The 15,493-nt window shown below is 37.5% G+C and overlaps 1 protein-coding gene across 1 annotated transcript in view; it reads left to right on the plus strand.

The window, feature by feature from the left end:
* PRKN (parkin RBR E3 ubiquitin protein ligase) overlaps window positions 1-15,493 on the plus strand; it is a 629,698-nt gene that overhangs the window by 412,613 nt on the left and 201,592 nt on the right. The window lies entirely within an intron of this gene.

The raw sequence follows: 15,493 nt of genomic DNA on the forward strand, positions 1-15,493 counted from the left end.
GAAACCATTGTTTTTTTGGCCACCTGGGCACACTGCTGGCTCTTATTCAGCTGCTTGTCAATCAGCACCCCCAGGTCCTTTTCTGCCGGGCAGCTCTCCAGCCACTCATCCCCAAGCCTGTAGTGTTGCATGGGGTTGTTGTGGCCCAAGTGCAGGACCCAGCACTTGGCCTGGTTGAAGCCCACTTGGCCTTGGCCCGTTGACCCAGCCTGTCCAAGTCCCTCTGCAGAGCCTTCCTACCCTCAAGCAGATCAACACTCCCACCTAACTTGGTGTCATCTGCAAACTTACTAAGGGTGCATTCTATCCCTTTGCCGAGATCATTGATAAATATGTTAAACAGAAAAGAGTATTTTTCAGAGAATCAAGTATATGCTTATGATATATATGCATGTTTATAATCAAAACGGTTCGGTGTTTAAATTATAAATACCCCGTAAAATCTATAATACTGCAAAATCCTGAGCACAAGAACTTAATGTGTTGCTGTATATGAAAATGTATACAATCGTTTATGTTGACTAAGCAGTAGTGACTGTTCCTCTCACAGAAATACTGAAAATAAACTGCTGCATATTTGTGATTGGGAAAAGAGTGGAGGATCTACCATTTTTCCTAAAAATATAACCCATGTCTTTGTGTTTAGTTCAAGTCATTTGCTAAGAAAAGCTCTGTAATGGGTTTTGAGTAGAATTACTAGGGAAGTTTAGATAAAGGCCTACTTTTCTTCAGCTCTTTAGCACTGAACTGTTAATTGAAACTATCTTCCTTTTTCTACCTGCAGCAATGACAACTTCAAATCTACCTTTTTCAAATGGTAACTTACGTACCCCTCTACTACACCTCATTGTTCCTCAGCAACATAGCTTCTGTCTTACTTGCTTGGTAATAGCAACTCTGAAATGTCAAGTTTTCTAAAAAACTATGCATTACAATAACCTGAGCTGTCTATTTCTGATATAAAGTGGAATACTTGCGTCATTTATAAATGTGTAGCTCTGTACCTTTTGACAGCAGAGCCAGCCACAAAGCTTGGATGCAGATATGAAACTTCATAATCATTTGCTCATTTAGCATGAGAGGTCTGGTTCAGATTTTTTCTGATTCTCTGTCATACCTTTAAAAGTACATAATTTATTGCACTCTGCTGGTAAAATGGGGTCTTGTTTTTTCATTGCCTTGACTAATAGCCATGCTTATTTACTTAATTCTACCTTTTTTACATATCTTCATGTTTACTATTACTTAACAAATGTTATTTTGAAGGATTTCTTTAGTGCTTCCTGATATTTGTGAAATATACTGAGCACACTCAGAGGAAAAAAAACTTTTTCTCATCCTTGTTTTACCCCAGCATAAATTCACTGCTTTTTCTGCGTTGGTCACCGAAGAAATAGAAAGATAATTATCCTGATAGACTTTCAACAATGATTGTTCACTTCAGTCTGCAAATCTCACAGCAGAGTTATAGGAAAAGTCAATATTTTTGCTCAACCTTGCAGTCTGAAGATTCATAAACACTTTTCACCAGGAATAAAATGCAAATGTACCTGAAACCAAAGTTTTAATTACACTCGGCATCTCACAGCAAGAAAGCTGTCACCAGCCAGAGGCTTGAAAATGATATCATCTGACACTGACAGGTAGTGATCCTATTGTAAGAGACTGTAAACAAATTTCCAAACTGTATAATACTGATTTTGCAATCAAGAAGAAAAGTTTAATCTTTAATATTTAAACAATACGGTAAATATTTAAAAAATAGAATATTTTATTTTTCTGTGATTCATCAACCAGTATTAAATCAGGAACTATGTTTCTTAAAGCAGCTCTTCTCTTACAGCTGTGTAGGTGGTGTCACAAATGATATTACTTTTCAGGCAGATGGATGCCATCAGAGGGTGACTCGGAAATCCCTGCAGTAATTACCTTTATTTTCAAATACCTTTCTCAATTTGTTCATGTTGTAAATGATGGTTTAGATTTTGCAACTTTCATTTTATAGAAACTGGGGTCTCTCTTTTTTTATTTAATGAGTGAAGCCAATTCTTGCAGCCATTAGTTATAGAAAATACAGAAATGCATAAATATTTGTCATGCTAAAGTTTAATCACCTCCCTGCAGTATTATGGATTCATTAGTATTAACTCTACATCCAGTGATTCAGTGAAAACTAGAGCTAAACAGGGGGATTAGTCCATTGACCTATATGAAAATACATGTCCGTTCATACTATTTTGACTTTTCTCTCAGGTTTAACTGGAGCTGTGGTGTCTCCTATGCACCCTTTATATACCGTGCTGTCCTGTTTGTAATCTGACAGTACTGCACAGTTGCAACAAATGAGATAACTAGGGAAAACGGCCTGCTTTGTGACAGACTGTTTCTGTATTCATCACAGTTTTAATGAAAATACAGTTTTCCTTTCCATCCAACCCCTAGATTTTCTTCTCTCCTTCCCTGGTGAGGCAGAAGCAGAGAAGGCAATCACTGTTCTTGAAAAGTAGGTACCAGAAGCAAAGTAAACTACTGTTTCTAAGCAGACTAAGCAGTAAATTCTGTTTCGAAGCAGAAAATACTTTGTAGAGAAAAGAGGAATTCATCTTGGGATGCCTGCAAAACTAGGTTTCAGGCAAACAGGCCTAGGCTTTTGTTTCCTTATTCCTAATAGCAGTGGGACCATCTTGGTTGAATTACTTTTTTTTCCTCGCACATACCCTGTGACCCTTTTGAGACATCTAAAATGGGCAGTATTTGAAGATACCAAGGTCCTTTCATGCATTACCACTTAAGTATTCTTATTTCTTAAAGTGTCCTCCAATTAGTCTAGTTTTTCTGCTTACCCTTGGTAATGACTACTATAGTAGGGTTTTTTTTTCCCTGCAGTATAATGGCAATTTTGCTCTGTGCTTTGTGGGCCTTGGAGTCTGCTTATGACTAAACTGGGAACTTTTGTTAGGTTCTGCATTTGGAGCAATTGCTAAGAAAAATCAGTCTCCCAGTGGATGGTAGCAAATATGAGATAAAAAAATCCAAAATTGCCTTTGTGCAAAATTAATGAATATATCTACTTGGTTTTAAAAACAGAACAAATCAGCCAGACAGTTGTTTCAGAGTCTGTGTTACTATAAGTTTAGGGAACAGTGAATGATTCTTATTCTGAGAGTGTTCTGATTACTAGGCAAGAATGTTATGTTTTATGATTCCTTCTAACTCACTTATTAACCATCTGAATATGAATACTATATATGTGATGGATGGCCCCTCTACTTGGAAAAAGAGTACATTTTTCACTATTAGTTGTAAAAGACTGATATGTATTTTTGGGGGTATGGGGTCTGTTATATTCTGTACAGTTGCAGCTCAGATTGCTAAGAAAAGTGGTTCGGTGGCCAAAAATACAGCATTACATAATGACTGAATGTTTGTCAGGTATTCAGTAAGTTCAGTTGTCGGATTAGTTAAATTAAATGCTAAGGGCAAAAAAAGAGTAGCAGAATTTTTGCATTTTATCTTCTTGTAGGTTTCAAATGATGGTGATTTCTAGAACTATTGAAAAGTCTGAAATATTTTTGCTGTATTGCAAAATGTTAAAGGGAATACCTGGTGTAATACAACACAAAGAAAAGAAATGGAATTGTTTACATACATTCAGTTGTAGCTTTAACTTCATTTTATAGTGGTCTTCCAAATCCTTTTTCTTAATACACAAAACCTCTTAATGGCATGTTGTCAGTTCCTTCTATCTAGTGGCTCAACCTTGCAGTCTGGTAGCTCCTACTTTTCAGTAGTATTTATGGAATTCTTTGGTGAATAATCAAGTACAAATTAATTTTGGCATTAATCACTTCCCCAAACAATGCAGTATATACTTATAGATAATGACACATTTCCCAACCAACAGAGGAAAGAGAAGCAAAACTAGCTTCCTGGTGTTTTCCTTAGTACATGAGAGAGTGCCCCTGCAGGTTTGTCGCACAACTTTTTATATGAAAATGTTTCTGTATCGTACGTACAGTCAGCGTTCACAGCATAGCACATCACTTCTCTTTTTTGCAGTGGATACAGCTCGTTACTTCTACTGTCTTCTCAGCACAGAGGTCATTGCTTTTTCTGTCATCTTTTTAGCTATGTAAATTGTGCGCTTATTTTGCAGTACGTTTACCCTGACTCTGTGCATGTAAACCTGCATGGCACAGGAATTTAACTGTTCTGAACTCCACTGAGATCAGTAGAAATATTCTGACTGTCTTCCGTGGCGTTTAGATGATGCTCATAACATTCATTACACTTTTAAGGAAATAAGAAAAAAAAAAAGGGGAGGGGAGCTTTATAAGCAAAATGTTACATTTTTGTCTTGATTTAATTCCAGTTTTATTCTTCAGTTTGCAAGAGCATCAAGATTTTTCCTCCACACCTTTTGTTGTTATTCTGTTTCCCAAAGCCATTAAGATTTCCTGTCTATGAGTGACAGAGAGAATCATAGAATCATTTAGGTTGGAAAAGACCTTTAAGATCAAGTCCAACCGTAAACCTAACACTGCCAAGTCCACCACTAAACCACGTCCCTCAGTGCCACATCTACAGTCTTTAAATGACTTCAGGGATGGTGACTCAACCACTTCTCTGAGCAGCCTGTTCTGATGCTTAATAAACCTTTCAGTGAAGAAATTCAACATTATTTAGGCGACTAGGTAGGAAATGGTGTGAATGATTTCTCAAATCCTTTTTCTTACATCAAGAAAGGAGATTATATTCGGCAATACAAATTTTTTTTTTTACAATTCATTTTTTTTTCCAGCAGGAAAGGAAGTATTGTCCTTTAAATATGCCTTCTAATACCTGTCGTTGCTAGTTCCGCAAATCATAGTAATTCAGTTTATTGTAATCCTCAACATATATATAAAGCTATGACTTCTTTTTGTTTCTCCAAGATGGAGTTGTCTCAGAGGGACAACGCGACTCACCTTTACATTCAAGTCTGATGACATCTGAGATTTTAAATTCATGTTTGCCATTGTAATACTCACCAGTGCATTCTGCAGCATGTTTACAATATTAATCACAATATTACCTTATCTCTGATCAGAGAGGGTCATCCCTTCCTTTCACAGGTGTTGGAACAGCCCATTGTTCACTGACTGCTACAGCCATGCAATTTATCCAGCACTTTGAGAAACTGATGTAGTTTCATGGTAGGTTCATAGAGATCTACCTTTATTAAAGCATGTTGGCATATCCTATAACTTGAAAATGGAAGAGACAAGGAGATCTATAGTCTGTTGTTTCCTGGGCCATTCCAAGCTATCAAAAGTTTTAGTCATTAGAATGAAATAGAAAATAGAGGGCTGCATTTCACCTCCCTTGGACAGCAGTCTAGTTGGTCGCTTACTTACCAAGATGGAGTCAAAAGATGGCAAATGGTTTGCATTGTCTTCCCAGACAAATGAATGTAAGAGTATTTGTACATCACTGTGATCTTATTCCTTCCTCTTCTAACCCGCAAGAGATAGCCTGTGTCTTGCAGGATAAAAGGGAAGAGAATGAAGAGGGGACAATAAGGAGATGATGGGTGACAGCCAAAGTGGATTCACTAAGGGCAAATCGTGCCAGACAAATTTGACAGCCTTTTACAGTGGGATTACACTATTGGTGGATAAGGGAAGAGCAACTGACGTAATCTACCTGGACTTGTGCAAAGTATTCAGCATTGTCCCATGCAACATCCTTGTTTCTAAATTGGAGAGACAGGGATTTGACAGATGGACCACTTGGTAGATAAGGTATTGGCTGGATGGTCACAGTCAGAGAGTTGCGGTCAAAGGCTTGATGTCCAAGTGGAAACCAGTGACCAGTGGCATTCCTCAGGGGTCGATATTGGGACCGGTGCTGTTTAACATCTTTGTCGGCGACACGGACAGTGGCATCGAGTGCACCCTCAGCAAGTTTGCCGACGACACCAAGCTGTGTGGTGCAGTCAATGTGCTGGAGGGAAGGGAGGCCATCCAGATGGACCCTGAAAGGCTGGAGAGGTGGGCCCATGCAAACTTTATGAAGTTCAACAAGGCCAAGTGCAAGGTCCTGCACCTGGGTCAAAGCAATCCCGAGCACAGATACAGGCTGGGTGATGACTGGATTGAGAGCAGCCTGGGGAGGACTTGAGGGTACTGGTGGATGAAAAACTGAATATGAGCCAGCAATGTGTGCTCGCAGCCCAGAAAGCCGATCACATCCTGGGCTGCATCAAGAGAAGTGTGGCCAGCAGGTCAAGGGAGGTGATTCTCCCCCCTCTACTCCACTCTGGTGAGACCCAACCTGCAGTATTGATTTCAGCTCTGGGGCCCCCCATGTAAGAAAGACATGGACCTGCTCGAGCAGATCCAGAGGAGGGCCATGAAGTTGATCAGGGGACTGGAGCACCTCGTCTACAAGGACAGGCTGAGAGAGTAGGGGTTGTTCAGCCTGGAGAAGAGCAGGCTCCGGGGAGACCTTAGAGAGGCCATCCAATACTTAAAGGGGGCCTGCAGGAAAGGTGGGGAGGGACTTTTTGTCAGGGACTGTAGTGATTGGACGAGGGGTAATCATTTCAAACTGAAAGAGGGGAGATTTAGATTAGGTATTAGGAAGAAATTCTTGACTGTGAGGGTGGCGAGACACTGGAAGAGGTTGCCCAGAGAAGCTGTGGCTGTCCCCTCCCTGGCAGTGTTCAAGGCCAGGTTGGATGGGGCTTTGAGCAACCTGGTCTAGTGGAAGGTGTCCCTGCCCATGGCAGGTCCCTTCCAAGCCAAAACATTCTATGATTCTATGATAACAAAATGAGGCAGAGGGACTTTAGGAAGGAGTGTGATGCATACAGGCGTAGACAGCATGGGTGGACAGTGTAAAACCAATTAAAAAAATTCATCCTACGCCTTAATTCTGTTCCACATGGATTTTACCAACTGGTCTACCATGAAATTCAGTAATGACATCCTACTTGTACATATAACTATTCTTCAGTGATACAGTTAATGTGACTATGACATTTTCTTACATAGGACCACCTACACAGAACTCTGTTCTGCATCCACTCTGAATTTAAGCCTGTCTTTAACAGCATAAAAAACAAACCAAAGCTACTATATAAATCTTCCAGTTTGCATTCATCATGTATAAAAGTAGCTTGATTTTTTAATTTTTTTTTTTTGCTTTGGATTAACTTATTTTAAAATGGGACTGTGTATATGCAGAATTAATTTGAGGATATAGTGAATGTTGATTGCTATATTAAGACAAATAAATCTCTGTAATAGTACTGCCTCAGACTTGCTCATAGATTACTCAACATATTTTATGAATAACTGTGAATTAATTAACGAGAAGATTCGGTCTTAATTGTATAGCTTTTCATTAATAGTTATGTAATATTTGCCTTTCTTACTGCTGTTTCTGCTGACTTTATTACAGTCACTCCCATTGGTGTAAGAATATCTTCTGTGGTCTCTCTCAGCAACTAGTAATATCATCATTATCAAGAAAACACGCTTTATAATCCAGGGTTCTGACAAATAATGTTGTCAATGATAGTGCCTGGCAGTTGGGATTTAATTTGTTTTCTTGAACTTATGTTCTTTTTATGCATATGCTGTGTTAGACAAAATGGAAAGAGCAGATGAGGGCTGGGGTCAAATTCATGCTGAGTTTGCGTACTTCCTATGGAGAGATTTTAAACTGCTTGGTATCATATGACAGGAGACAAATTAACCATGTTTAAACCAGGTCTTCTATGAAGCAAATAGAATAGGAAATACATGGAAATTCACTAGAAATGGCAGATGCAATCTTGACAGGCAGAATGTGGAAGCCAGTTAAGCAATTTAGTGCTGAGATTTCTCTTTAATAGGCATCTGCCCTACAAAAAGGTCTATGACAGATCTATACCAGAACACTTCCAGGTCACCACTGCATGTCTCAATAAACAGAATTCTTAATACCCCTCACATTTTCATGATATTACAAATCTATATTTTCAGGATTTTTTTCATGCACAGTTCTCCAAGTCTTCTAAAGTCCTAAGAGATTAGAGGGAAATACTAGTGCATCAGAGAAAAGGAAAAGGAAAGATAGATGAATGGAATTCAGAGAGGAGGAAAAAAAAAAAAAAAAGGAGCAAAGGAGCAAAAAGAGAAGTATTTCAGTGAGTAATTCAACTGCCAGATACATAGTTGATACTTGCTACTTGGTAGTGCTGGCATACACTATTCCTTTGCACGTATACACTCACCCATTTTGTCCTTGACTTCTTCACTCCTTTGTGTTCAATTGTGCTCTTGTTTTCAAATACAGTTTCATTTTATTATGCCATTTTATGGAGCATCTGAAAAACTCATAGATATCATTGAATCCTCACTGGAATAACGTGAAAAACACAAACTTGTAGGTAAATGTTTGGAATTTATTATTAGTGATATACATATCATTCATTCTGATGTTCTTACTCTGAAATTATGTTTATTTCTTGACTTTTGCATTATATATGTCTTCTACCTACATATTGTTGAAGAGATGGCGAAAACAGAGGAGATGGCCAACAACAACAGAGCAGTTGTCTTCCTGAACTCTCAAGGAGATATGGAACCCAGGAGTGGGGCTCCTGATTAGAAGGACCATCTGTCTCCATTCACTGACTAGAGAAGGAGCCTCAGAAAACTGACTGCTGTGCCTAAACTTATCTTTAGAAACACTTTTCTTATTTGTATTTTAAAGTAAGACTCAGGTCAACTAATCAACGAAGATTGTTTAATGCTACCTGATGCCTGTGGCATCAATATACATTCAGTAAACTTCAAAAGCTGCTTAGCTGGTTGCAAAGAAAGACCTACATGTTTATTCAGACCTCTTGAGTTTATTAAATGGCATTGGAAATCTTTCTACAAGAGGATTTTGAGAGAAAGCCATTAATTCTTCAGCTTGTAGGAGCAAAGCAGCATGAAAATAGCCTTTCTCTCACTAAGGGGGCTGGATCATAACATTTTGTAAAAGCCTTTAATAAAAAGCAGAGGATGCAAGCGAAGGTTCTTATAGGCTTTTTTCCCCCAGTCTTAGTATTTTATGCATCGAAAGATTTTTCCTTAGTGAGCTGATATATATAAGATCTAAGAGTAGGGTGAGGAAAAAAGAACATGTTTACCTTATTTTTTGCACTTTTTGCATGTAATCTGACAAACCAGACTATAAGTAATACTCTCACTTTCCAGTGCATTCTATCTTAATTTAAAAAAAAAAAAAAAAAATATATATATATATAGTGGATACCTACAAAGGGTAGTCCTGGCTTTGTGAAGCCAAGTGCCTTTATCTTTCCATATAATCAAGGATAGGAAGTCCTTCAGCAAACGACACAGAGCACCAAAATTAGGCTTATGCTTTGAACTGGCTTCTGGAGAAATGAAGCTCTTGCCATCAACCACAGAGAAAGACTAAAAAGACTAATCATCTGTATGTAAATTTCTGAACATATTAAACTATAAACATATTTGTTAATACCCTCTTTCACATGCAATTAAATAGTAAGAGCAGATTAGAAGCTTGTGATTGTGAGGACGGCTCTAGGTCTTGGTTGATAGACAGGATCAGTGGGAGAAATCACCATGATTCCATCCACCTAAGTGCAAGGGATACTTTCAGTAATGGAAGTGATTAAAGGATCCCTCTTACCAGAGTCCTCACTCTTTCTAAATTGGTACCCTTATCACATGAGCAGCAAAAAACTATTTTTATGGCCTAGTGACAATCAAGAATATCTTTCGATTGCAACAACTCTACTTGGAACTGAACTTCATTTCTTCTTGCCATCTCTCCTTAAATCTCTACTTAGTCTAGAAGAGATTCTCCTTTAGAACTGGATTGATTTCTGTTAGGCCATCTGCCAGATAGTAATGCCTGAGATTTGGCATCTTTGTTCCTCAGCTGTTCCCTTAAGTACAGTGCTTATAATTTAGTAACTCTAAATTTCCTGTTAGCATTTTTATAAAGGGGAACATAAATGTTCTGGTGGTGTTTTGGAGGATGTTCCCAAGGTTTTTAGACATTGCGAAGCAGACTGGTGATGGTCAGCGTAGCCTTTTTTCTGATCAGCATCTGAGAAAGACGACATTATATTCCCTTTATTGTCTGTTGAACAATAACAGAGGCTTTCAAATGTGAAATAATCTTTCTTTTAGTCCATATTCCTTTTGATGGCTGCAATTGCTTTGGAGAAGTATTTTCTTATGCAATATCACCAGTTTAATTTTAGGGCGTTTAACTCGGTGAGACAGCTCTCTAGATCAGTCCTTACACTGTACCAAATACACATTTGAAATAAATGTAATTATCCCTCGTTTCTGCTAAGTCAGGAGCAAAAGTCAATTCTCTGTTCATCAAGGCTGAAAAAAGTGATGCAGAAAAATAATTTGCAATAAAAACATTTGACAATGTACTTTTCCTTTTTATTTCCAGATAAGGATATTTTTCTTCAGCTGCTGCTGTTAGGATCTTTTTACAGAAATGTATTCCTCTGTTAGAAACTATCATCCAGTTTCCAATCTAAGTATATTCATAGCCAGCTTATATCCACTGTTTTTATGGGAAAATGAAAGTTGACTTAATTTTTTTTTTTCTGCCTGGCATTTACCTGTATCATGTCATGTCACACATCCTGCACAAATTGCCACTTTCTTATCTACTTACCTGAACTATGCATTGATATTCATAAAATCATAGAATCACAGAATCATTTAGGTTGGAAAAGACCTTTAAGATCGTCGAGTCCAACCGTTAACCTAACACTGCGAAGTCCAGCACTAAGCCATGTCCCTAAGCACCACATCTATATGTCTATTAAATACCTCCAAGGATGGTGACTCAACCACCTCCCTGGGCAGCCTGTTCCAATGCTTGACAACCCTTTCAGTGAAGAAATTTTTCCTAATATCCAATCTAAACCTCCCCTGGCACAACTGGGGGCCATTTCCCTCATCCTATTGCTTCTTGATCGGTAGAAGAGACCAACGCCCACCTCACTACGACCTCCATTCAGGTAGTTGTTGAAAGCGATATACAAGGACTTTGGTCATTTGTCCTTGACCCCACTCAAATTACTAGTCTTACTCGGTGAAGTCCTGATGAAACTTTTGTTATAGGCATTTCTTTCTAAATTCACATGTAGGACAACTTTTAGGACAGCATTATCCTGAGGAATTGTGAAAGACTTTACCTTTAGAAGAGGCTTTTGCAGTTCTTTTGAATCATTTTGGTAAGACAGTACAGGAAGCATGTCTTGAGATAGATAAAAGAAAAAATAAACCGAGTGGGATACACTATAACTGTAATGCAATACTTAGGCAGAAAACCAGAACAGCATAGCATGCAGTGTGAGATCATATAACCAGGTGACTAGTAGGGGAGGAAGATTCATGCTTGCTGCTCTGCACCATTGCCTGTAAACCCTGCTCACCAGCACAGCGCAACAAATTTGATGGCACCCTTGTCTTTTTTTGCCACTTAGAATTATTAAATTATAAATATTTGCAAATATTATAACTTAATACTGTCTTACTAGACTTACTTGTTATTCCAGTGTGAAGGTTGTAGCTTAAAAGCTAAAACTTAAAAGTAGCTTCTTTCTTTGTTTCCTTGGTGACCGCACCTGCTGTCTGACCGTAGCAGAAAATGCAGGCTTGCAAGCAGGATGAGCAACTTACGTGTAATATTTAAACCTCTTATAAGCAGTCTGCTGCTAGAGACAGAGATTCTGATAAATATGTATTATAGGGACAAACTTTTATAATTAACTGTGTGTTGATTTGGAAACTTACTAAGGATACACGCTAGCAGTTTGCATTCAAAAGGTAGCAAATAGGACACCCAATTAGATAAGAATATTAATAATCAGAGTGTCTGTTCTTTGGACATTTTTAAGGAAAGAATTACAAAGCAAATCATATTAGTGCTCTTCATCTTGTTTAAGTCTGTTCTATTAGCAAGTAGATAAAGAATCATGCATTGTGATAACAGGGTAATATGTTATAGTTTCACAACCCAATTAAGCTGCAATGATGACATGGAAATGAATCCATAAAGTATTCATATTATGTCATCTCAATGTTGTTTACATTTTATTTTTAACCTCTTTTGTTCAGGGTATACCATTAATGTCTTTGACATAGTAAGATGACTTGGTTTGGGTTTTTTCCTAGCAGAATGCTGTATTGGCAAAATGATGGATTTTTTATGTCACCTGCTCCTACTACTATTTTCTTACTAGTGGAGCAGTGCAAATGAGTCACGTAAATAAAAATCATATAAAATTGCCTCTGAGATACTAGACTCACCTGGTCTCTATGAACCACAAAGAAAATGAAAACTTCTGTATAACACCAAGTCAGAAATGTTGATGGTTGTTGAAAAAAGTTTTGTGGTATTTGTTCAGCAGGATCAGAAGCATCTATCCCTGCAGTTTCCAAAACTGGAATGCATAGTGGAAAATCATGAGTTTGTATGGAAGTTATCTAACTGAAGTTGAATTTTATTTAATTTCAGTACTAAGAAAGAGCTGGTTATTTGAGGAAATGTGTAGCAGTCTAAACCAAGAACGTACGAGTAGTATAAATTGTGTTATTTGGTTTAGTGATATCACCTTTACTACACTAGTGTCTCCACTTTTATAGTATCTAGAGTTGCAGGGGAAAATGTTATCTTTTTATAGTGTGATATGAAAATTTTAATGCCTAATATATTCTGTGAAAGAATGTAGTATGTTTTACTACTTTGATCTTTTCAGTGTTCAGTATTTTGATTGGCTGGGCATTTTGCTTCTTCCCCACAGGTTTCTGAGACTGTAAACAGGGGAAAAATTAGAGTAGCCAGTCAGTCAAATTATGGAATATTGAAAAGGTCAAAGCCATACAGAACTGTACTTAACTTATAGAATATATGAAGCATTAAAATTCTGATAGCTTGTTCTTATGCCATGGATTGCAACAAGAGTGAAAAATGCTGCAGTTTGAATCTGTACCTATGATGGTAATTATAATGAGAATGGAAAATGGTACAAACAGCCTTCTGATAGTCTTTTAAATTTTAATGTAAAGGCCTTTTAAAAAAAGTGTTCTGCATGGAGAACTAGAAATATATTTGTAAGTTTATTGAAACTGAGGTCTCATATAGGCCCAAACTGTAACTAACTTTCTTTATAATCAGAAACTAACTGTAAAAACAGTGCAGAAAAGTGATATCTCTCATTTTGTAGAGCTTTGTATAACAAAGATGTGATCATGATTATAGAAATGAAATTCAGAAAAAATGTCTATTTTGATAGTTTAGTATAGTAGCTTGAGGAAAAACTGATGTTCCAGAGGAAGACAATATGTCCAAAATACAGCATGTTTGCCTTTGCAGTTCAGATATTCTTTTCCAAAGTACTGGCAAGGAAAATGAATTGTGGAAACACTTTATTTAAGAATTAAGTTTAAAATTCTAATTTCATTATTTTTTTCTTAGCAGAAAGAACAAGACTGTCTTCCTATTTGAAAATTAGCTAGCAGTCCCTTTTAAAATCCACCTATGCTACCTTTTTTTCTTCTAGTTTCTTCATAAATGTGAATAGTATGACTCTCTAGTGTCTCTACGTGGGCCTGAGCTGCAATGAAAACATCAGGATACAGGGTTAAACTCTGCTAAGTATGTTAAGCATTTTAAACTTCCTTCTTAAACTTTTAGAAACTTGCCAATTCAAGTGCCAGTGTAGCCAGCTCAGGGATAAGGGTTCATCAGAACCCAAAGCAGTTAGATACTAGTTGGCTTCCTACTTATTAATTATAAAATCACAAACACATGGATTTTACTTCCACATTCTTCCTTAAGACAGTTCAATTCATATGGGACAAGTAGAGAGGGAAGGGAAAAGAGAAGGGTTAAGGGGATTTCTGGCCATATCAGGTAGTCTTTCATACCAGTTCTTCTGCCCTGTCATGAGACTTATTTTTTGCAACGTAGCAAAAGTTAGTGTTTACTAACTTTGTAGCAATTTCTTTTATTACAGTGCAAGTGCTTCTGGACTAAAAAGATTAATAATACATTTTAATGTATTTTTAATGCTATAGTATTACTTGGTGGAGTGTATAACAACTGAAAGGAAGTAACTGACGTGTCCTGTTTCAGCTCTTGTTGATTAAGGTACAGACAAGTTTTCCACATTATTTACTTCTCTACCAATTTCGATTACATAACTACTACCCAGGATGAGATATTTGTGTCAAATGGTGATGTTTATGTTGGCTGGCTAAATCTGTGAGTCGTGTGTCTTAGGGACAAAATCTTTCGTTCATTAAAAGTTTATACACCCAGTAGAGCTGTGAGTTGGAGAAGGACATCTTAGTAGGCCTTGTATTTGTGATATCCATTTCTATAGGCTGGCTTTTTATTAGAAGTATATAGTAGGATTATCTCAGATTAGGAAATAGGAATCTATAGTAAGATTTGCCTAGTGTCTGACCAGCTAAATTGATAACTGATGTCTCTTAAGATGCACATGACTTTTCCTATTCCCTCTTAGAATAAGTATTGATATTACGAGAATCAAAATTTGGTACAACAGGAACATTTTCCCCTTATGAGGGTTTGTGAAAACCTACTGCCTCCTAGTGGCTGTTCAAACACACCCTGTTAGTTTCCATTTTAGTAATCCCCTTTTAGCATTACCTTACTAAAGGAATTTTAGTAACAACAATCCCTGTCTCCCCTCTCCCTTGGAGAATTAACATGACAGGTGCAACTGTATTGTTTATGCACCTCTAACAGAACAGGGTCTCTTGTCAGGTGGCTGGGGGGGGACTATTGTAAAAATTGATGAATATGCATATGCATATGAAATCTTTAAAGAATTCACAGCCTTACATGCAGAGTTGGAGACTGTGGTCTGAAAGAACTTTAAGAGGTCTCTGTCCACTCGCCTTCCCAAAGGCAAGTCAGTCATGTCATGCCATGCCTAAAAGTTAATAATGAGATTTGTTCTCCAAAAAATTCCAGTGACATTGGTTTCACCTCTTCTGCAGTGTTCATCTGTTCTTTATGTCAACAAGCTTCCCAGAACAGATGAACTGAATCTTTTGCTATGATTCATTTGCGTTGCTCCTCTGTTGGCTGTGGTCACGGAAAACACTATCTTCCTGCCTCCCTGCAGTTCCTTTATCCATATTTGAAAGCTCTTCCCTTCTTTTTCTTCAATCTTCTCTTGTCTAGACAAAAACAAGCAAAAGCTAAATAAACAAATAACCATTTTTTTTTTCTTCCTACTCTACCCCAGTTTGCTGTCTTGGACTGCATTGTACAAAACATAACATAGTCCATTTAAGTCAATCTTATCCAGGTTAAGTAGACTGGAAGAACTACTTTGCATGCTCTGTGCATGATATTTCTCTTCACGTAAACTTATTCCATATTAACTTTTTCTGGCTGTAGCATGAAATCAGAA

This window comes from Leptosomus discolor, chromosome 2 (genome assembly GCF_034619465.1).
Source record: "Leptosomus discolor isolate bLepDis1 chromosome 2, bLepDis1.hap2, whole genome shotgun sequence".
Taxonomy (NCBI): Eukaryota; Metazoa; Chordata; class Aves; order Leptosomiformes; family Leptosomidae; genus Leptosomus; species Leptosomus discolor.